We start from the raw sequence: 23,905 nt of genomic DNA on the forward strand, positions 1-23,905 counted from the left end.
CGGCACAACGCATGAATATTTTTGATATTTTTCATATGTGAAAGCTAATGTCATTGTACAAGTCGCAGAAAAGTTGCAGCAACTAACAAATGCTGTGAAGGGGAATGTCTGCAATGGCTGGTCCCACAAAGAAAGATTGTTTTTTACCATTTTTAGTCATCATTGGGACTTATCCTCTTATGACCTAGTACAAACCTGTCAACCATGCCCAATGGCTTCCCCGTGCAGACATAAGTTAAAATTGCAGGGGATTATTGAGAATTTCTTTGGGTATTGATAGGCATGTGCAAAGATGGACACTACCAACATTGGTGCATGTCCTTGGCGCCTCATGTTCAGACAAGCAGGTTATAATCATGGATGGTGAATTCCTCCTGACCTTTTACACGTAAATATAGTAAGAAATTTTAAATGCCACCCAGTAGAGTTAAAATTGCTCCTTCTATACCAACCCAGTATGAAACCGAGGGTATCAGTCGTTTAATAAAAGTAAAATACTGCGGATGTTAGAATTTTCAAATAAAAACAGAAAATGCTGGAAAAACTTAGCAGGTCTGGCAGCATCTGTGAGGGGAGAACGGTGTTAGCGTCTTGAGTCCATATGACGCTACTTCAGAGTATTCAAAGTTTATTCTGTTTTCCAGAACTAATAAGGATTAGCCAAAGAGGGTAAATTATGGTTCTCGAGCCAGTATTCAATAAGACATTTACAATTAAAACAGGGATAGATTTAAGCAATTAAGTTTAGAGATTTCTACTGATCTATAGTGGCTTATTAATATGTTATTTGAAGATGTAGTTTTACAATTAGTACTGTACTGAAAATCAATTGCAATGCATGGACAGGGTTCTCCCGTACCCGGCGGGGGGTCGGAGAATCCCGCCCCATGTGTCTGATAACTCAAGGTACAATTTCACTGTCTGTGGTGTGAGTCACATAGAAAGATGTGTTGATTTTAATCAGGGCAAAACAAATGGAACTACAATTCATCCCAGGTTTGTGGGAAACTAAGATATAGGAATATTGTTGTGCAGGAACCTCTTATTCTTTCGATTTGGACAGCTATATCTATGACATCCAAGTTCAGTTCCACATGATTGTCTGCAAAAGATTAGTGTAATCACTGTTGATGTCAGGCCTGTGGTTATAGATATTCATAGATACGCTTGCTTTCATAGGTTATGCAGGATGATTCCCAGCCAGATGATATTTGACAGATAGTAGGAAGGAAAACAGCTGAGAAGGAGCCGACACAAATGCAGCTAATCCTAGAATTTTACAGTGCAGAACGAGGCCATTTGGCCCATCAGGCCTGCACCGACCCTCCGAAAGAGCCCTATCTCCGTAACCCCCACCTAATCTTTGGACACGTTTTTTAAAAATATTTTTATTGGAATTTTAGCACTTTACATCAAAATTTACAAACCAGAATAAAAACAACAATGTTTGTATCACAGGTTGTCACAGTGTCTGTGACCATAGTCCCAGTATTAGCATTTTATTATTTACAATGGTGAAATGTTAAAGAGAATATATTTACAGTGATGGAAGGAGTCATATTAAACCATTGATTACAGAGGATCAGACAGTTGCTTAGTCTCCCCGGTCTTTCACACATGGGAAGGGCCTATGCCCCTCCAGGTGTATGGCCTGCCTGCCCATTTCTCTTCTTTGTTGGGTATGTTCTCCAACCACCCTCCACGCCCTTCCTGTCTGCTCCCCCAACCCCCTCAGTTGCTGGTTACGAACAGGTCTTCGAAGAGGTCGGTACATTTTTTCCACGAGTCGTAGAATCTCTCCTCAGATACTCTGATTGGGAATTTTATTTTCTCTTGCTTTAGGAATGCAGCCAGGTCTGAGGGCCTCTCCTAAGCTCTGGGTGGTGCTGCCGATTTCCATCCTAGCAGAAGTCTCTGCCGGGCGATCAGGGTGGGGAAGGCCAGGGCGTCCGCTCCTTTCCTTGTAAAGAGCTCTGGGTGTTCTGACACCCTGATCCTTGACATTGCTGCAAAGAATGCTGTTCAGAACCTGTTGAGTCCAGAAGAGGTGGGTATGGTTGGCCGGGCACCCCTGACACCGCTCGCACTTATCCCCCACCTCTGGGAAGAATCCAAACATCCGTGTCTTAGTCAGGTATGCTCTGTGCACCACCTTGAGTTGCATTAGGCTTAGCCGTGCATGAGAGGAGGTGGAGTTGATCCTGTGCAGCGGCTCAACCCAGAATCCTCCTCTTACCTTAACGCCGAGTCCCTCCCCCTATTTCATCGTGTTTCATCCAGCGGGATCCTGACCTTTTTTATAAGTCTTCCGTATATCGCTACCTTTGTCTCCCCCTCGCCTGTCCAGACCTACTATTGTGACTAAGAGTGTGTGTCCGGTTAGCTGGAGGAACATCTTGGGCTCTTTGCAGAGAAAATTGCACAGCTGCAAATACTGAAGCTCGTTCCCTTTCGGGAGTTGTATCTTCTCCGTTAGTTCCCCCAAGGTCGGTACTCTACTGTCCTTAACCCTTAGGGTCCCTCTTTCCATGTCCTAAATGTGGCATCTATGTTAGGCAGTGTAAACCTATGGTTTTGCAGATGGGGGTCTCTACAGACATACTGTGCCTGAACTGGTTCCAGGTATTTAATGTGGCCACTACCACCGGGCTCCTAGATATGTGTGTGCAGTGGGCAATAATGAGGCGATGGTCAGGGCCCGGAGAGACGTCCCTGTACAGGAGGCCTCCTCCATTTGGACCCAGTCGGCCTCTGGCTCTTTTCAGTCACCCCCTCACCCACTCTGCGTTGACCGCCCGGTAATAGAATAAAAGGTTTGACAGTGCTAGGCCTCCCACGTGTTGCCCTCTCTGCAAGATGGCTTTTCATGCCCTATGGATTCCCCCCCCCCCCCCCCCCCCCCCAGACAAATGCCATGATTAGCTTATCAACCCGAGTGAAGAAGGATTTGGGGATGAAGATCGGGAGTGATTTAAATATTAAGAGGATCCTGGGCAGTTTATTTCGATCATCTGTACCCTTAACGCGAGGTCCCTCTTCACATCCTCCACCTGGCTGGACAGGCTCCACTTGTCCCATTGTGAGCTATCTGTATCCTCAGATACCTGAACTTGGTTTGGGTCATTTTAAACGACAGTTGCTCCAGTTCCCCCTTGGAGGTTTATAGAACATAGAACATTACAGCGCAGTACTGGCCCTTCGGCCCTCGATGTTGCGTCGACCTGTGAAACCCCTCTAAAGCCCATCTACACTATTCCTTTATCGTCCATATGCCTATCCAATGACCATTTGAAAGCGTTGTGTTGGCGAGTCCACTACTGTTGCAGGCAGGGCATTCCACGCCCTTACTACTCTCTGAGTAAAGAACCTACCTCTGACATCTGTCCTGTATCTATCTCCTCTCAATTTAAAGCTATATCCCCTCATGCTGGACATCACCATCCAAGGAAAACGGCTCTCACTGTCCACCCTATCTAATCCTCTGATCATCTTGTATGCCTCAATTAAGTCACCTCTTAACCTTCTTCTCTTTAACGAAAACAGTCTCAAGTCCCTCAGCCTTTCCTCATAAGATCTTCCCTCCATACCAGGCAACATCCTTGTAAATCTCCTCTGTACCCTTTCCAATGCTTCCACATCCTTCCTATAATGCGGCGACCAGAACTGCACACAATACTCCAAATGCGGCCGCACCAGAGTTTTGTACAACTGCAACATGACCTCAGGGCTCCAAAACTCAATTCCTCTACCAATAAAAGCTAACACACCGTACACCTTCTTAACAACCCTCTCAACCTGGGTGCCACCTTTCATCGATCTATGGACCGAGATCTCTCTGCTCATCCACACAGCCAAGAATCTTACCTTCGGCCAGTACTCTTTCTTTCTGTTATTCCTTCCAAAATGAATCACCTCACACTTTTCTGCATCAAACTCCATTTGCCACCTGTCAGCCCAGCTCTGCAGCTTATCTATGCCCCTCTGTAACTTGTAACATCCTTCTGCACTGTCCACAACTCCACCGACTTTAGAGCCATCTGCAAATTTACTCACCCATCCTTCTACGCCCTCCTCCAGGTCATTTATAAAAATGACAAACAGCAGCGGCCCCAAAACAGATCCTTGTGGTACACAACTAGTAACTGGACACTGTAGCCATCGAAGCTGGCCGCTTCCCGACATAAAATGGAACATTGAGTTGCATGCAGGGAAAACTGGACAAGGTCAGAAAGGCAAGCAGGTTGCAGAACCTCTCTGTGGATTCTGTCTGTGAAGAAACCAGACAGCATAGAAATTAGCAAGTTTGCATACTAATTGAGCAATTCCCGGTGATTCCCGGGCACAATGGACACAACAATTAGCTGCAATAGAAACATTCTATAGCAGGTCAGACTTATCGGCGCCAATGGAGCCTGAAACAAAATGACACAAACAAGTTAGAAAGAACTGCCCCGCGATCGAGGAACAGCCTCAGTATTGGGGGGATTCGTATCAATCGATTGGGATGAGACCCAATCGATTGCCAGTGAGTTAGGGGGTCTGCCCAAAAGGGCGCAAAGCCCCTGGGACCTATAAAAGTAAGGTCCCAAGACGAATTTGATCTCTGAGCCGGCCCTCCCAGCAGAACACCTTTGCAGCAGCTCTCCAAGAACCTGAACGTGAGAAGGAGAGGCCTGGCCAATTTCTACACCGACAAGTAAGTGTCATACAACGCCCGCTACGAGAATAGACACTCCTGACCCCTTTAGTCCACACCAAATGGAAGCCTGCGGATCCAGGACAGAGCAAGAGACCATTGTTCCCTGATCCGGCAGTTCCCTTATTCCAGATAAGTATTGGCCTAGTAGTGGTAGGAACAGTTTAGTCTTAGTATTATATGCATGAGTAGTAAATAACTGTGTAATAATAAACGTGTCTAGTTTGAACTTACTAACTGGTGTATTGAGTCATTGATCTGAACTTGAACTTGAACCTCGTGGCGGTATCATAAAGATACCTGGCGACGCTAGAGCTTAGGAATAAAACAGAGCCAATTGAGTGTTAAGCACACTCACCCAGAATGAGCAACAACACCAGTCTGAACATTTCCCATCAACCACCACCCTTTGCCTTCTATCAACTAGCCAATTTCTGATCCAAACTACTAAATCACCCTGAATCCCATGCCTCTGTATTTTCTGCAATAGCCTACCGTGGGGAACCTTATCAAACGCTTTACTGAAATCCATATACACCACATCAACTGCTTTACCCTCATCCACCTGTTTGGTCACCTTCTCGAAGAACTCAATAAGATTTGTGAGGCATGACCTACCTTCACAAAACCATGTTGACTATCTCTAATCAAATTATTCCTTTCCAGATGATTATACATCCTATCTCTTATAAACCTTTCCAAGACTTTTCCCACAACCGAAGTAAGGCTCACTGGTCTATAGTTACCGGGGTTATCTCTACTCCCCTTCTTGAACAAGGGGACAACGTCTGCTGTCCTCCAGTCTTCTGGCACTATTCCTGAAGACAAAGATGTCTTAAAGATCAAAGCCAAAGGCTCAGCAATCTCCTCCGTAGCTTCCCCGAGAATCCTAGGATAAATCCCATCTGGCCCAGGGGACTATCTATTTTAACACTTTCCAGAAATGCTAACACCTCCTCCTTATGAACCTCAAGCCCTTTTTACCAAGTTTACCGGGAAGATTTTGCTCTCCCACAGGTTGACTTTGTAACCTGAGAAGGCATCGGAACTCTCTAAGGGAACTCATTATCTTTCTCATGCTGGTCAGGGGAGTCGACATGTAGAGGAGCAGATCATCCGCATAGAGTGAAACTCCATGCTCCCTGCCCCCTCTCCGAGTGCCCGTCCACTACATCACCAATATAAGAGTGATGGCCAGTGTTTGCTGTTAGCTGTCTGTCCTTGACAAACCCAGTCTGATCTTCCGCTATCGCTTCTGGCAGGCAACTCTCCAGGTGCCTCGCCAGCACTTTCGCCAGGACTTTAACATCAATGTCTAACATCATCTGCATAATCTACACTCCAACAGTCTTTGTCTGTTTTGGGGATCAGTGAGATTGAGGCCGATGCAAGCATGGGTGGTAGGGCCCCCTTCGCCAGTGGATCATTGAACATCTCTTGTAAGTGCTGGGTCAGTGCTGTTGCGGATTTTTGTAGAAGTCGAACGGGAACCCTTGTGGTCCCTGACTGCATGGAATTAATGCATTCTATGATCTCATCGAGCCCTCGCAGTGCTTCCCACACCCGTTTCTTGTCCTCCCCCACCACTAATACATCCAGTCCATTGAGGAACTGCTTCATCTCCGAGTCCCCCTCCAGGGCCTCGATAAAGGTTTGCAAAAGCCTCATTAACCTCATTTGGGGTGGCAACCACCCTACCATTCCTAGCCTTGACTTGTACTATTTCTTTCGCAGCAGCCTGCTTCCTTAGTTGGTGTGCCAGCATGTAACTGGCCTTGTCTCCATGTTCGTAAAAAGCTCCCATGATTAGCGGAACTGGTGGGCTACTTTCCTTGTGGAGAGCAGATCAAATTCCATCTGCAGCTTTTTCCTCTCCACCAGCAGTCCCATGGTTGGGCTGTGGAATACCAGCAATCCACCTCCAATATGGAGCCGATCAGCCTGGCTGCCCTTTCCATTTTGGCCCAAACGGCCCGATAAACTATTATTTCCTCCCTGATCACCTCCTTCAGTGCCTCCGAGAAAGTGGAGGGTGAGACCTCCCCGTTCTGGTTACAGGTTACATAAATGTCAATTTTTCTTTACAGAATTCCTTATTGGCGAGTAGGGCTGTATCCAGCCTCCATTGGGGGCATTGGGCCCATCCTGTCTCCAACCTCACTTTTTTTGCCGGAGGAGGTAGTGAAAGCAGGGACGAAGTGACATTTAGGGGGCATCTTGACAAATACATGAATAGGATGGGAATAGAGGGATACGGACCCAGGAAGTGTAGAAGACATTAGTTTAGACGGGCAGAATGGTCGGCGCAGGCTTGGAAGGCCGAAGGGCCTGTTCCTGTTCTGTACTTTTCTTTGTTCTTTGTTCTCAAGTCCATGTAATGTGGCGTATGGTTGGAGATCACTATTGTGGAGTATTCTGCCCTCACTACCCCTGAAAACATCAATTTGCCTACAATTAAAAAGTCTTTGCGCGGGTAGGCCTTGTGCACATGGGAGGAGAAGGAGAATTATCCTTCCCTCAGTGATTGAACCTCCCTGGCCGGGATTCTCCGAGAATCAACCCCCGCCGCCCTGACGGCGGCTTCCCGATCCTCCCCCGCCAATTCTCGGGTACCCGCGGGATTCGGGGTCCATTGAAATCGGCCCCCCGGTGACTCTCCGGGTCCTGACAGGCCGAGTGGCCACTGAGTTCGGCCGAGTCCCGACGGCGTGGGTAACGCAGGTCCCACACGGCGGGACCTGGAAGGTGTGTCTGTGGGGGCTGTCTTGGAGGGGGCAGGGGGGATCCAACCCCGGGTAGGGGTGCCCGGGTGGGGGGGCCCCCACGGTGGATTGGCCCGTGATCGGGGCCTACTTGTCGGCGGGCGGGCTGGTTCCATGGGGGCCTATGTTCCATCGCGCCGGGCCCCTATAAGGCTCCGCCATATTGCCCGGCGGCCGGTGCTGAGAAGGAAACCCCCATGCATGTGCGAAATCACTCCGGCCGTTCTGCGCATGCGTGAACCCGCGCCGGCTGTTCCAGCTGGAGCTGCAGGGCCCACTCCGGCGCCGACCTAGCAAGAATGGCTGCCGCGTGTTCGCGCATGCGCGGAACTGCCGCCGTGATTCCAGCGCCGACCTAGCCCCCTTGGAAGGGGAGCATTCTCCATCACCGGGGACGTTGACGTTGGAGTGGATGGCACCACTTTTCATGCTGATGCGGAGACATAGTCCTGTTATTGGAGAATCCTGCTTCCTGGGTCCATCCCGCTGCTACCTCTTCCTGATCTGCTCCTTAAATGTATTTAGCTCTCGTGTTATACCTGTTATGGTTCCCATCCTAGGGTTGGATCTGTCCATTTTCAGGTCTTGCATGCAATTAAATTCCCCTCCCATGATGTGTCGGTGGGTGTCTAGGTGAAGCATTTTGGCTATTGTTTTCCTGATGAATTCTGCGTTGTCCCAGTTGGGGATATATATTTACCAGAACTACTGGGACCGTTCCCAGGGTCCTGCTGACCATAAGGAATTGCCCTCCTGAGTCCGTTACTGTATTTGTCGGTGCGAATGCTACCAGCCTGGTAGCTAGTATGGCTGCTTCCCCCCTTGTCCTCGTGCCGTAGCACGCCTGAATCATTTGTTCCACCTAGTCCTTCCTTATTCATAGTTGGTCCCTCTCTTAGGTGCGTCTCTTGTAGGAAGGCTACATCCATCCTCAGGCTTTTGAGATGGGAGAGAACTTTGGAACTTTTCACCAGCCCATTGAGGCCTCTCATGTTCCATGTGGCTATTCTAATGGGAGGGCAAAGCCCTCCTCGCTGACCACCTTCCCGAATATCACTGTTACATATTCAGTGGGGTTCCTTCCCTGCCTGCCCTTCAGCAGCCCCACGATCCGTAGGTTTTACCGGTGCTATCTATTCTCCTGGTCATTGCCCTTTTCACTCAAGCCTTTCTGAGCCCTGATCAGCCTTGTCACCCAGGCTTCAAGTGCCGCGATCCGGTCCCTCGGTCCTTGGCGTCTTTTGCAAGGCTTTGCGTTGTTATATCTTGGGCCTCAAGCCTCCGCTCCATTTATAGAACATTCAACATACAGTGCAGGAGGAGGCCATTTGGCCCATCGAATCTGCACCGACCAACGTAAGCCCTCACTTCCACCCTATCCCCGTAACCCAATAACCTCTCCTAAACATTTCAACACTAAGGGCAATTTAGCATTGCCAATCCACCTAACCTGCACATCTTTGGACTGTGGGAGGAAACCGGAGCACCCGGAGGAAACCCACGCAGACACAGGGAGACCGTGCAGACTCCGCACAGACAGTGACCCAGCGGGGAATCGAACCTGGGACTCGCCGCTATGAAGCCACAGTTCTAGCCACTTGTGCTATCGTGCTGCCCTATTTCGTCTATCACCTCCTTCATGGGGGTCATCAAGGCCTTGACCGCTGTCCTCACGGCTGCCATGAAGTCCCTCTTCAAATCTTCCCTGTGTTCCTGGAGCTCGGACGTGATGAAACCCACCATTTTCTCCATCAATGCCTGGGCCTGCGCAACAAAACATCCCACAGCTTACATACGCCTGCAGTTATTTAAACATGACAGCCTGATCACCCAAACAGATTGTACCACACTGTCTGGCACAATTCCGTCTTGCTTGCAGGGCAAGTTTTGTCGACCACAAATGAGTCAGAACTGGAAATTTAGTTTTTGCAAAGCAATTATATTTACAATGAACCTCAGATCTCAGCCAGGTCTGCTCTGTCGGTTCCATATCTGGCTGACTTTATACATATTTTAATCATGAATGTCCTCGGGCTCCCGCCCCTTAGCAGGGGAGCTGGTATTCGGCGTTGCTCACGGGGAGACTGATTGCTCCAACCCCGTAGGTCTCGTGCATTGATAACAGCAAGATATCACTCAATTTCAAACAGCAACAACAAACCAGCAGGGGAAAGACACGCCTGTGTTCTTACCCCTAATGGAGGAGAAGGTCTTTGCCAACATTGGAATTGTCTTGGCTGAGACTGTGACCATTAGAGGTGCTGAAATAAATCAAAGATAATGGCACATTCATACTGGATCCTCATTCCACATTCCATTTCCCCCTTGTTCCACAATCTATTTTTTAAATTAAATTTAGAGAACCCAATTATTTTTTTCCAATTAAGGAGCGATTTAGCGTGGCCAATCCACTTACCCTGCACATCTTTTTTGGGCTGTGGGGGTGAGACCCATGCAGACACAGGGAAAATGTGCAAAGTCCACATGGATAGTGTGAGAAAAGAGACTGAGAAAGAAGAAAAACTGTCACTTTCTCTGCCACCAACTGAGGTACTAATACTGCACATACCTTAGAGTGCAAAGGACCTGCACATGGTGATACATTGGGTAAAGTAGCCTAGCTGCAGCCAGGGCAAGGAAAAAGGTACCAGCTTGCACGAGGACTAAGTCACTCATGGGTTCTGCTGCAGAGGACTCAGATAAGGGGCCTACAGAAAAAAGCCTGATGGGTGTGCACACTGAGTTGCTTGGTGCAGTAAGGCAGGTCAGTCAGACAGCACGCTGTCACTGTCAGGATCAAGTAGAAATCTGACATTAAATTGACACAGGACTTTGCACAGATACTGGAGTCCATTGTTTCCATAATTGAGGTGGTGACCAACACCATTTGTACACTGACCCAGCCATAATGTAGTGTCTCAGCCTTCACTGCAGCAGAAATAGAAGCCATCGAATATCTGAGTACTGTAATATAAACTCAGACTGAAAGCATACAAGTCCAATTTGCTGCCACGTACTCTACACATAGACTGCTGCCGCAATGGCTACCAATACTAATGCGGAAAGGGACTTGCAGAGTCTCACAGTAATTCAGCAATTCTTCCTCCAAACATTGCTGTGACTTCTGAGACGCCATTTCGTAGAAGGAGTTGTGGTTCCCTGGAATATAAACCTGCTGTCCATCATCAGGATGACAGAATTCATCAACCTAGCACTCCCACTCCACCAGTGCCCTTTCTGTTGTCTATTAGCCAACCAGACTGCTGCCACCTACGCTGAGGTCGTACAGTCTGAACCTGGGCCTTCTAAGGCCAGAGCTGCTCAAGGTTGTCTTGCAAAGATAAATTTGTTGCCTTCTACCTCCTCGTTCTCTTGTTCCTTCCCCACCTCTTCTTCCTCCACCTCATTATCTCCACGCCATATCCTTGATGCAATGGCTGTGCCCATGATGATGATATTATGCAGGATGTTACAGGCCATAATGAATCTTGAGTGAGTACTGCAGGGATCCTCCAGAGTGGTTCAGGCAGCAGAAGCTTCCTTAAGCACCTTAATGATCTAATCAATTACATTTTGAGTGGCAGCATGGCTCTTGTTATATATGTGATGGCCACACATGCATGGGTTGCACATCAGAGTTATGGAGTAGGTTGCTGATGTTTAGCTCAGTTGGCTGGATAACTGGTTTGTGATGCAGAGCGACATCAACAGCATGGGTTCAATTCCCATACCGGCTGATGTTATGATTAAGGCCCCACCTTCTCAACCTTGCTCCTTGCCTGATGTGTGGTGACCCTCAGCTTAAATCACCACCAGTCAGCTCTCAAAGGGGAGAGCAGCCTATGGCCCTCTGGGATTGTGACGACATTTACATTTAATTTATTTAAACTAAAATGGCAGGGGAATGGGAAGCTATGCAAGCAGTCAGACGACAGGGAAACAAGGACAAGAACAAAAGACAGAAAGGGAAATAAGGGAAGTGGTAGGCAGAGAAATCAAGGGACAGAATCAAACAGGAGCACACTGAAAACTAATGGGAATGGGACAAGGAATGTTAAAAACATAAGGCTTTGTGCCTTAATGCGCAGAATGTTTGCAATAAATTGGATGAATGAATCGTGCAAATAGATGTAAATGGGTACGATATAGTCAGAATTAAGGAACATGGTTGCAGGGATCCAGCAATGGGAACTGAACACCCAGCGGTATTCAGTATTAAGAAAGGACAGACAGAAAGGAAAAGGCGGTGGTATTACATTGCTGGTTAAAGAGGAAATGTACACAATAGTGAGGAAGGATATTCGCTCTGACGATGCAGAATTGGTATGAGTAGCGTTAAGAAACACCAAGGAGCAAAAAATGTTAGTGGGGGTTGTATATAGACCCACAAACTGTAGTGGTTATGTTGGGGATGGCATTAAATAGGAATTTAGAGACGCATGCAATAATTGAACATCTGTAATTAAGGGTGACTTTAATCTGCATAGAGATTGGGAAAATCAAATTAGTAACAATGCCGTAGAGGAGACATTCCTGAAACATGTACAGGATGGTTTTCTGGACCAATACATTGAGGAACCGACCAGAAAAAAGGTCATCCTAGTCTGGAGAAAGGGATAATTGACAATCTAGTTATGCAAGGCCCCTTGGGGATGATCAACCATAATATGATAGAATTCTTCATCAAAATCGAGAGTGACTTAGTTGATTCTGAGACTCAGGTCCTGAATCTGAATGAAGGAAAATACGATGACCGTCTCATTTTTTAAAAATAAATTTAGATTACCCAATTATTTTTTCTATTAAGGGGCAATTTAGTGTGGCCAATCCACCTACTCTGCACATTTTTGGGTTGTGGGGGCGAAACCCACGCAGACACGGGGAGAATGTGCAAACTCCACACGGACAGTGACCCAGAGCCGGGATCGAACCTGGGACCTCAGCGCCATGAGGCAGTTGTGCTAACCACTAGGCCATAGAATATGCTACTTAAAGGGATTACAAATGTGGGTCCCTTACAATCGGAAACAGGGGAATTTATAATGATTGTAATAACTTCGCGAAGACCACTCTTCTACCAATAATTCCCTTTATGAAAGCATCAATGGGGATAAGCAATGGCAAACATTCAAAGAGCTCATGGCTGAACTGCAACAATTGTTCATTCCTGTCTGATGCAAAAATAAAATGGGAAAAGTGGCCTAACATGGCTTGCAAGATAAATTAAAGATATTGTTGGGCCAAAGGAAAAGGCATACATATTGGCGAGGAAAACAAGAAGACCTGAGGATTGAAAGCAATTTAGAATTTAGCAAAGGAAGACAAAGGGATTGATTAAGAAGAGGAAAATGGAATATGAGAGTAATCTTATGGGAAACATAAAAACTGACTGACTGTAAAAGTATGTGAAGAGAAAAAGATTGTTGAAGACAAATTTAGGACCCTTCCAGTCAGAAACAGGGGAATTTATAATGATTGCAATAACTTTGCTAGGTAACTCTTCTACCAATAACTCCCTTTATGAAAGCATCAAAAAGGCCCACTACCACAACTTACAACACTTGTGTCCCAGCTTGGGTACTTATGAGGATGCCAATCTAGGTTGGAACAGCGGGTTTTAAACTCCGGCCATAGACCTCCTATTGGGCGAGACTCCATCCACTCAACAGGGCAATTTGAATTCCACAGGGAGATCTATTGCCGATCTCCCATGTGCTTCATCGCCATTATAACATCCTTCTCCCCTTCAGCCCATTACTTCCACGGCAAGGGGAACTCTTCCACCTGAGGTCCGATGGGTGTGGAACAGGTGCTGGAGGTGTGAACCAGGTTGATGATCTTTGCTTCCGGAGGGACGTCCAAAGAGTTATCAATACGGATTCCTCCTCGATGTCTGCTACCGTCAAAACACCTGATTTTCTGCTTCCATCTCGGAACCTGAGTCTTCAACATCAGGGGAGATAGACACAGGCTTCTCTATGGGCGGTAGCCCTGCACTGGTGGCGGCTACCTCTGTGACTGGTGGTGCGGCTTGGAGGGGGTTGGACTTCCTATTTCTAAGGCGGTCCAGGTGTTTACTCATCCTGAACCTTCAGTTTGTAGGATGTAAGCCCCGTTTTCTCCAATATTGTTTCAAGGACCCAACTGGAGCCAACTCTGAAGTTCCTTACATAAACTTGGTTGGTTGTCTTGATTATTCTACCAGAATTCACAGAATCCTAACTTATTTTCTGATACTCTTGTTGGGACTCCACTCTGCCTGCCAGATTTGGGAATAGAAGGCCTTATCTCATGTGAAGCCACCATTCCATTGACAGATCCACAAGAGCAATTCCAGCTACAGTGTAAGGAGTGGTCCTGTAATCAAATAAAAACTATGCCAATTTGGTTTCGATGGATGTGCCGGTTGCTTTCTCATGCCAATTTTGTAGGTTTGCATCACCCGTTCTGCCAATCCATTGGACAATGTGTGATATGGTGCTATTCTAATATGTCTGATGCTATTGGATATCATGTAGGCCTGGCAATTCCCACTGGTGAAGGCTGTACCATTGTCGGAAACCAGGACTTCTGGTATGCCATGCATGAAAAAACTCTGTTGTAGTGTCTCAATCATGGCCTGGGAGATTGTGGAGCCCTTGTGGTATATCTCCAACTATTCGGAGTGTGCATCCACCAGGATCAGAAACATGAGCCCAGAAAAAGTCTGCCAAAGTCTACGTACACCCACACCAATGACGTGCCTGGCCACTCCCATGGATGTAGTGATGCTGGAGGAGGGAGTTTCTCATTCTCCTGTCATGAATCATGATGCTTCACCAAGACTGTGATGTCTGAGTTGAGACTAGGCCACCAGACGTTGCTCCTGGTGAGTATTTCCATTTTAGAGACCCCAGGGTGGTCAGTGTATAGCTCCAGTAGGATTGGGATCCACCCATGGTGGGGAACAACTACCCGGGACCCCCAAATAATAATACTGTCCTCAGCACTAAATTAATCTTTCTTGGTGAAGTAAAGTTTCAAATCATTCAATGGTTGTCCTCGGACTCTGTCATTTCGGATTATGTGCTTCGATTTTGACAGTGTTGGATCCTTTTGTGTCCAAATTTGCTCTGCAGACACTGGTAATGTCTCTAAGAAATTCAGTGTCTTTGTGACCTCTTCCAGCGCAAGCAAGAGAGCTGGGCTGGTGGGCAGCGGGAGTTGACTGAAAGTGCCAGCTATTCTCGTTCCAGGGCAGTGCTTTCAGAGATATTCATAAGCTGCAAGTAATAGGGCCCATCCCTGTATCTGAGTGGAGGCAATAGAGTGGATTGATTTATCCTTCTTTAAAGTCTCAATAAAGGCTTGTGATTGATCACTATCACAAAACGCCTGTCATAGTTGTACTGGTGAATTTTTTATAAACCAAGGACAAGACCAAGTCTTCAATTTGACAGTACGTCCGCTCAGCAGCCGAGAGAGTCCTGGATGTGTAGGTGATGGGTCTTTCTGTTCCGTCTTTCCAGCGATGTGAGAGTACCACTCCAACCCCATATCGAAAAGCATCAGATGCCGGGATGAGTTCCTTTTTGGGGTCAAAATGGGGCGATAGACAACAGCAGCTGCCATTTTGACGTTTCGAAGGCCTCCACCTGTGACGCCCGACTAGCCCATTTCTGGTACTTTCATTATAATATGTGTACGGAGGCCACGTTCAGGATAAACTTCCCATAATAATTGACTAATCCCAGGAATGGTTTCAACACCGTGGTGTTTCTTGGAGTTGGTGCTTCCTTGATGGCCCTGACCTTATTCTCCACTGGGTGTACCCTTATTTTCCCACCAAATAGCCCAAATAGGTCACATCATTCGCATGGAGAGTGAAGATGTACCCATGCTTTCAAATATCGCAGCAAAACCTCATCTAGATTTGTCAGGTATTCTGATTCTGAGGTCCCTGTGATCAGAAGTCATCCAGGTACACAGCAACTTTGGGGAATATTTGGAGTATGTTGTCCATGATCTGTTGGAACATGGCGCACGCTGACGAGACCCCAAACGGCAAGCAAGTATATTCATACAGGCCCTAATGCGTGTTGATTGTGGTGTATTTGCGGGAAGGCTTGACTAATTTGAGTTGAAGATAGGCGTGGCTCATATCTAACTTAGGGAATCTCTAGCCAACTGCTAGTTTGGCATATAGGTCTTCTATTTGCGGCATGGGTACGTACCTATCTAGTTGACAGCTTATAATTCCTGCAAAGGGAGACCGATTTGTCAGATTTAAGGACGGGAACGACAGTGGTCGCCCACTCTGCGAATTGCACAGTTCTTATTATAACTAGACTTTCCAGGCACCGAAGCTCAGTCTTTACCTTCTCCAACAAGGAATATGGAACCGGTTTTGCTCTAAAATATTTAGGCATAGCATTGGAGTTGATGGAGACTTTGGCTCTAACCCCTCCTATTTTCCCAAGGCATTCTTGGAAGATTTAAGGGTATTTGCTGATAACTTCGTATAGTCCTCCCAAGTCCAGCCTAAAAATCTCTAGCCAATCCAGCCTGATCCACTGGAGCCAATCTTTCCACATATGACTTGGTCGCTGTCCTCACACAATGATGAGTGGAAACTGGGCTGACTGCTTCCGAGAGGCCCCGGGGTTGTTGTCATACCCTGAATCCACAAAGGTTCCCCTGTTTAGGTGGCTAATCTGGCTTTAGTATCCTTATAACTCAAGGATTGGATACCAATTTGGAGGCGATCAAATGTCTGTTCTACAATTACAGAGACAACAATCCCATGTCCAGCTCCATCTCCATCAACCATTTAAAAATAGCTTTATCATTATTGTGGTGAATATTGTCCTGATGATACAGTATAATTGCATTGTCTCTTCATCTGTGAGTGGGCATACATACATGGTACAAGCCTGTACTGGCCTTGGCTTCTTCCCTGAGTAGCACGGGTATTGCCTTGAGCAAAATCGAAGCTTGTGCCAAGGTGGGCTGAAACTCGCCTCTGGCGAATGAATCATTGGACATTTCCATTAGACGAGGCCCCGACTGTGTCACAAACGTTTTATAAAATTGAATCAATGCACCTCATCACCTCTTCCGAACCAAGTGGGGCCCTCAGCCCCTGCACTTTCCCCTCCTCCACCATCGGGAAATCCAAGCTGTCCAAAAACTGTATCATGTCTGATTCCCCTCTCCCCCCCCCACCCACCCCCACCCCTCAGGGCTTCCGACCTGTACAGCTCCTGGTAGAAGGCCTCAAACACCCTATTCACCTTACCTGGGTTAGGGACCACCCTGCCCCCAGAGTCCTTTATTTCTCAGTAATTGGTGTGCCAACAACCTACTGGCCGTCTCCCCATGTTCATAAAATGCCCTATGTACACAGCACAACTGACTAACGACCTTCATCGTCGGCAACAGTTCAAACTCCATCTGTAGTTTCCTCCTCTCCTTCAACAACTTCTCCTCTGGGATGGCCAAATGCTGCCAGTCCACTTCCAAAATGGCTTCGACCAAACTCTATCTTTCCATCCTCTTCATCCCCTCCCTATGTATCTTAAATGATATTAGCTCCCCCCTAATTACCGCCTTCAACATTTCGCAAAATGTGGAGGGAGTAACTTCCTTGTTCTTATTGAACTTGACATATGTGCCTACAGCCACCCCAATCCTCTTACATGTCCCTTTATCCACCAAAAGTGCCACATCTAATTCCATGGCAGTCGCTGGGTGTCCTCCCTTCTCCACACACAGATCCACAAAGTGCGGCGCGTGATCTGAAATAACAATCAGCGAGTATTCCGATCTTACCACCCCTGGAAGGAGTACCTTATCCAGAACAAAGAAAATCGATAACTGAGTACACTCAGTGTCCATGTGAATAAAAAGAAAATGTCTTCGCCCTCGGGTGCCCAAACCTCCATGGATCCACACCCCCCGCCCCCATCTACTCCATGAACCCAAATAACCTCTTTGCCATCGCTGACACCTTCAGGGATCTGGGGCATGACCGGTCCAGCTTAGAGTCAAGCACAGAATTAAAACCCCATCCCATAACCTGCTGGTGTGTATCCAAATATGGAACCTTCGCCAACTGCTTCTTGATAAATTCGACATCATCCCAGTTAGGAGCATACAAATTCACTAACACCACAGAAACCCCTTCTCTAGCATTCCACTCACCATCACATATCTTCCCCTCGATCCCCCACTATATTACTCGCCGGAAAAGGCACCCGTCTGTTGATGAACACTGCAGTCTCCTCGGCTTCATATCCAACCCCGAATGGAATACTCGTCACACCCACCATTTCCTCAATCTCGTTTGGTCCTCCTGCAGAAATCTCCTGCGGGATTCCTCAACCTCGTTTGGTCCTCCTGCAGAAATCTCCTGAGGGATTCCTCAACCTCGTTTGGTCCTCCTGCAGAAATCTCCTGCGGGATTCCTCAACCTCGTTTGGTCCTCCTGCAGAAATCTCCTGCGGGATTCCTCAACCTCGTTTGGTCCTCCTGCAGAAATCTCCTGCGGGATTCCTCAACCTCGTTTGGTCCTCCTGCAGAAATCTCCTGCGGGATTCCTCAACCTCGTTTGGTCCTCGTGCAGAAATCTCCTGCAGAAATTCTCCTGCGGGATTCTCTGTCCCGCCTACGGCACTCCCTCAGGATTCTCTGTCTTGCCAGCCAGCCAATGGGGTTTCCCATTGTGGGAAGCCCCACACTGTCGGGAAATCCCCGGGCTGCCGGTGCAATGGAGAATCCCGACAGCGGAGAATCCAACCCCACGTCTGCCTTCAAATCTTTTAAATGGGCAATCACCTGAGAGCTTTCAATCAGCCGGTTTAGTCTCCCCACATTCCATGAAACCAATCTGATTGAGGAGCTCCAAAACAACAACAACCCCATCCCTCGTCCCCCCCCCCCCCCCCCCCCCCCCCCCACCCCCCAACCTTTGCCCCCCCTGATCAGCCATACCCAAATCCTAATGGACTTCTCCAAATCCATATCCTGCCCAGCTCCCAGATGCACCCAGGATGGCAGCCACCCTGCTCCATCCAATGACTTTGTTGTCAGCAACACATCCCTTTCCCATCTCTTCCCCTATCCCAAACAAGGAAACACAACCTTTATTTACAAAATTACCTACATACTCCCCTCTTGCCCATCCCTTCATTAATCTCATAGCCAAACTCCTTTATCCCCACGTGTCCTCCCCCCACAAAATCCCCCCGCTCTCCAACATACCCAACCAATGTTTCAGTTACAGAGTGCCCATACCCCGCATGTGAGGTGGCAGATATTACAAAACTAGAAAATTATTAGAAAACAAAGTGAACAGAAAACAGCAGCAGACAAAAACACACAAGTCCTGACCCCACCCACCCCCCTCACCCCGAGTGCAATACCATAGCTCAACCATGCAAGTCAATCCACCCAGAATCCTCAAATGTCCATCAATTCATGACCCTTTATAAAGTTGCTCTCTTCCTCCGGCGTGACGAAACAATGTTCTGTTCACCCATGCGTGGCCCACAAACGAGCCAGGTACATTATGCCAAATCGCACCTTGCTCCTAAAATGAGCAGCCTTGACCTTGTTGAATCCCGCCATTCTGTTGGCCAGCTCTAATTCCTAAGTCCTGATAGATATGGACATTATGGCCTTCTCAGCCACATCCACAGTCCTCTTGCCCACTTCAGGATCTTTTCCTTGTCCAAATACCAATGGAGCCATGCAATACCAGATCAAACTAGAGTCCCAGGCCAACGCCACAAACGCACAACATCTATGGCAGGGCTTACACGAGATCACAGACTACAAAGCAAGGCCAGGTGGAATCGCTGATGTTGGAGCATTCCGCCCCAATGAACTAAATAAGTTCTATGCCCGCTTTGAACAGTCAGCCAATACATCAGTGCCACCCGCCCAATAGCTCTGGACACACCCATACCCACTATTACAGCCTCAGAGGTAAGAGCTGCATTCTTGAAACTGCACTCGCGGAAAGTGATGGACCCTGACGGAGCCCCGGGCGAGCACTCAGAGCCTGCGCTGACCAACTGGTGAGTTTGCAAATATCTTCAACACCTCACTTCTCCGCTCAGGGGCCCCCACCTACTTCAGGAAGACCACCATAATACCAGCACAAAAGAAGAACAAGGAAGCGTGCCTCAATGACTACCGACCGACGGCCCTGACATTTGTTATCATGAAATGCTTCGAGCGGCTAGCATTGAGACGGATCAACGCCAGCCACCCAGACGGTCTTGATCCATTACAATTCGCCTATTGTCATAACCGATCCACAACAGATGCTATCTCCCTAGCCCTATAATCAACACTCGAACACCTCGACAACAAGGACACCTATGTCAGACTGCTGTTCATAGACTACAGCTCTGCCTTTAGCACCATTATCCCGACAAGACTAATAACCAAACTCTGCAATATTGGACATGATCGCTCCCTGTGCAGCTGGATCCTTGACTTCCTCACCAACAGACTGCAATCTGTCAGGAACAGCACATCCTCCACAATAGTCTAAACACCGGAGCCCTCGACTTCAGGAAGTGTAGCACGACTCTCCCCCCGCATCCACCCCCACACCCCCCACCCCACTGTCTACATCAATGACATCAAAGTGGAGATGGTCGATAGCTTTATGTTCCCGGGGGTCACCATCACTAACAGTCTGTCCTGGTCCATTCACGTTGATGCAACAGTCAAGAAAGCCCAACAAAGTCTCTACTTCCCATGGAAGCTAAAGAAATTTGGCATGTCTGCAGATGTGCCATAGAGAGCATCCTATCCAGTTGCATCACAGCCTGGTATGGCAACTGCTTGGTCCAAGATCGCAAGAAACTGCAGAGTGTGGTGTACTCAGCCCAACGCATCGCACAAGCTTGCCATCCTCCCATTGATTCTGTATACACCTCGCGCGGCCTTAGGAAGGCATACAGCATTGTCAGAGACCCCTTACACCAGGCTTTGCCTCTTCCAGACCCTTACATCTGGGAGAATATTCAGAAGGCTGAAGACACGCACATGAAATGAAATGAAAATGAAAGAAAATTGCTTATTGTCACGAGTAGGCTTCAAATGAAGTTACTGTGAAAAGCCCCTAGTCGCCACATTCCGGCGCCTATTCGGGGAGGCTGTTATGGGAATCGAACCGTGCTGCTGGCCTGCTTGGTCTGCTTTCAAAGCCAGCGATTTAGCCCTGTGCTAAACAGCCCCAGCACATCCAGACAAAGGAACAGCTTCTTCCCCACAGCTACTGGACTTCTCAATGGCTCTCCCTCCGACTGATCTGTTCCCTGTAAGAACACTATTCACAACACCCTATGCTACTCTTGTGCATGTATTTGCTTTGTTTGACCCTTGTTCCGCACTGCAACCAATGACAATTTGTCGATATACTATTTGTCAATGTACTCTGTTGATTATTCTTTTGTCTACTATGCACGTACTGTGTACGTTCCCTTGGCCGCAGAATACTACTTTTCACTGAACTTCAGTACATGTGACAATAAATATCAATCAATCAAGAATCACTTGTAACGGTTCCCCAGCCCTCGACTTCTTCTTCAATGACTGATGGGCTCGATCCATTTCAGTAGGGCGGTCAAAGACCTGCTCCCCCACCAACTGCTTAAACATCTTTACCATATATTCCCATCCCCTCAATGCCATTGGGCAGCCCCACAATCCTCAAATTCTACCTCTTTGGGGGATTTTCCAATCATCGATCTCTGCCTTCAAAGAGACAATCCGACCTTCGTGGTCTGCAACTGTCTCCTTCACCTTCTGGATCGATGCATTCTGCGTCTCCAGCCACTATTCCCCCCTCTCCAGGGCAGCCTGACTTGGCTCTGCCACTCTTTCCAAGTCCTCGGTGACCTCCAACTTTTGTTTTTTGAAATCGGCAGATAGGAACTCAACCAACTTCTCCGTCGACCATGGTACAGGCTACGATGCCACAGGTCCCTCAACCATCTTCCCCCCTCCTGCGCCACGCATCCCCTCCAGGTCCGAAGAATGCCCCTTGCTCAACATACTCCTCATCTAGTAACTTCAACATCATCCACCGGAGGAGAATTCCTAGTTCTTTGAGAATACGGTAAAGCGGGCAAGAAGACCAGTCCTCATGCAGGAATCACCTTATGTACGACGACTCACTCAATGGCCACCACCAGAAGTCTCCTCATCTCAATTTTAAAGGATCGTTTTTTCATTCCTTGTACACCAGTCTCTGAAAGTGAGCATGCAGGTGCAGCAAGTGGTGAAGAAGAAAAATAGTATGTTGGCCTTCATAGCGAGAGGATTCAAGTACAGGAGCATAGATGTCTTGCTGCCGTTATACAAGGCCTTGGTGAGACCAGGCCAGGAATATTGTGTGCACTTTTATTCTCCTTATGTGAGGAAGAATGTTCTATCTCTAGATAGAATGCAGTGAAGGTTGACCAGACTGATTACTGGGATGGCAAGACTGATGTATGAGGGGAGATTGAATTGGTTAGTACTCTATTCACTAGATTTCAGAAGAATGAAGGTGGATCTCTTCGAAACCAATAGAATTCTAACAGGACTAGACAGGGTAGATGCAGGATTGATGTTCCCAATGACAGGGGAGTCAGGAACCAGGGATCACAATGTGAGGATACAGGGTAAACCATTTAGGACTAAGCTAAGCAGAAATCTCTTCACCCAAAGAGTGGTGCGCCTCTGGAATTCAGTACCATAGGAAGCAGTTGAAGCCAAAACATTGTGGCTGGATCCTGCAATCCTGAGACTAAGTGTTGATGCTAGGGCAGGATTTGTGGACTTCCATGACAGCAAAACGGGCACTGCACCTGGAATGCTTCAGCGACTGTTCAGGGGCTAGCATCGGCGCCACGTGTAACACAATTTATTCCAATGAGACATGTTGCAGGATTCGCCAGATTCGCAATTAACACCCACAATGCTGACAAGTTGCAGCCGCATAGACACAGTTCCCTCCCCATACACACCATCCCAGCCAACAAGATGGCAGCGAGGAGAGTAGCACCCGTTTCACAGATGTCGAGTTGGAGCCCCTCCTGGACGCAATGGAGGAGAGGCAGGCCATCTTCTAACCTGGCCCAGGCAGGAGGCTGCAAGGCACCACCATTCACCGTGCATGGGCACAGGTGGCAGAGGCCGTCAGCGCCACAGGCAACACCATCTGGACTGGCCTGTAGTGCCATATAAAATGGTACAAACTCCTCAGTCTGCAGCGGGTGAAAGGCCGACATGTTAATATGGTGTATACAGCCGTGCTCAAGCAGGTCCTCCGGGCTACATGGTGTCCCCAGTTGGCACTGCGGGCTCTGACCCGCAAGTCCCTCCCCCCCATCTCCAAATCACTGGCCCCTCGGTGCCTTGCAGGTTGCTGTAAAGGTGGTCCATCCCGAAGTACTGCCCTTGTCCCGTGCGGGGTCACCCCGGTCATAAAGACCTTTCCCCCATCACCAGCACCCCACCCCCCCTACCCCGGCCCTGGCAAGGCCCCCCTATCCCTGCCAGCCCAGCCAGTGTCCGGCCCGGCAGCCCACGTTCACGCATCTCCGTGCCCTACCTCCTCTCTCTCCCTCATCAGCCACAACATCGGTTTGATGATTCTTAAAAGCACAAGTGAACCTCGGCATCGGGAATTCAGCCCATTGGAGGTGTAGAATCGCGGAGGCCCCGGAGAATACCGGGTGGGCCCGCTAATGATGTGCAAACAGTATCTACTGTACATGCATTCTGGAACGAATTGACGCAGCAGACGAGGCGATGGAGAATTGCGATTTGGCATCAAATCGGCTTCCACCGTGATTTCAGTGTCGGAACCTATTCTCCGCCCAATCGCATTTCCCGATTTTGCGTTGACCGACAGAGAATCCTGCACTGTATGTTTTCAAGAAGGAGTTCAATATAGCACTTGGGATCAATGGATATGGGGGAAAGCGGGAACAGGTTACTGAGTTGGATGATCAGCCATGATCATAATGAATACTGCTCCTATTTATTAAGTTTCTATGTCAAGGATGATGGAAACCACTGCACCCATGACTTGGAGAATGTTGCCTGAGCTGAACTCTTGAATTGTGAACAAAGACCTTCGCTGTGTGCTACTCTACTCATTACAAACTTCATCAACTTTAAGTGGCAGTCCAAACCTGTCAACATTCTGCTCACTCTGTAAAAATTAATCAGCCCCACTTTAAATAGCCAGGTTGTGGTGAAGGTCTTTTCTGCTGGTAAATGTATGATCAGCTGTGTAAAGTTAAGAGAGGCCATATGGGAGCTTAATAATCAAAAATGGTGAGTGTCAAATCAACATTATGCACTGACTGATGTTATGATTTGTTTATATTGCATACATCCATTGCACATGCTCACATTCATGCTGAAGACCGAACAAAAATGATGTCATTGCGCAGCC

This window comes from Scyliorhinus canicula, chromosome 8 (genome assembly GCF_902713615.1).
Source record: "Scyliorhinus canicula chromosome 8, sScyCan1.1, whole genome shotgun sequence".
Taxonomy (NCBI): domain Eukaryota; kingdom Metazoa; phylum Chordata; class Chondrichthyes; order Carcharhiniformes; family Scyliorhinidae; genus Scyliorhinus; species Scyliorhinus canicula.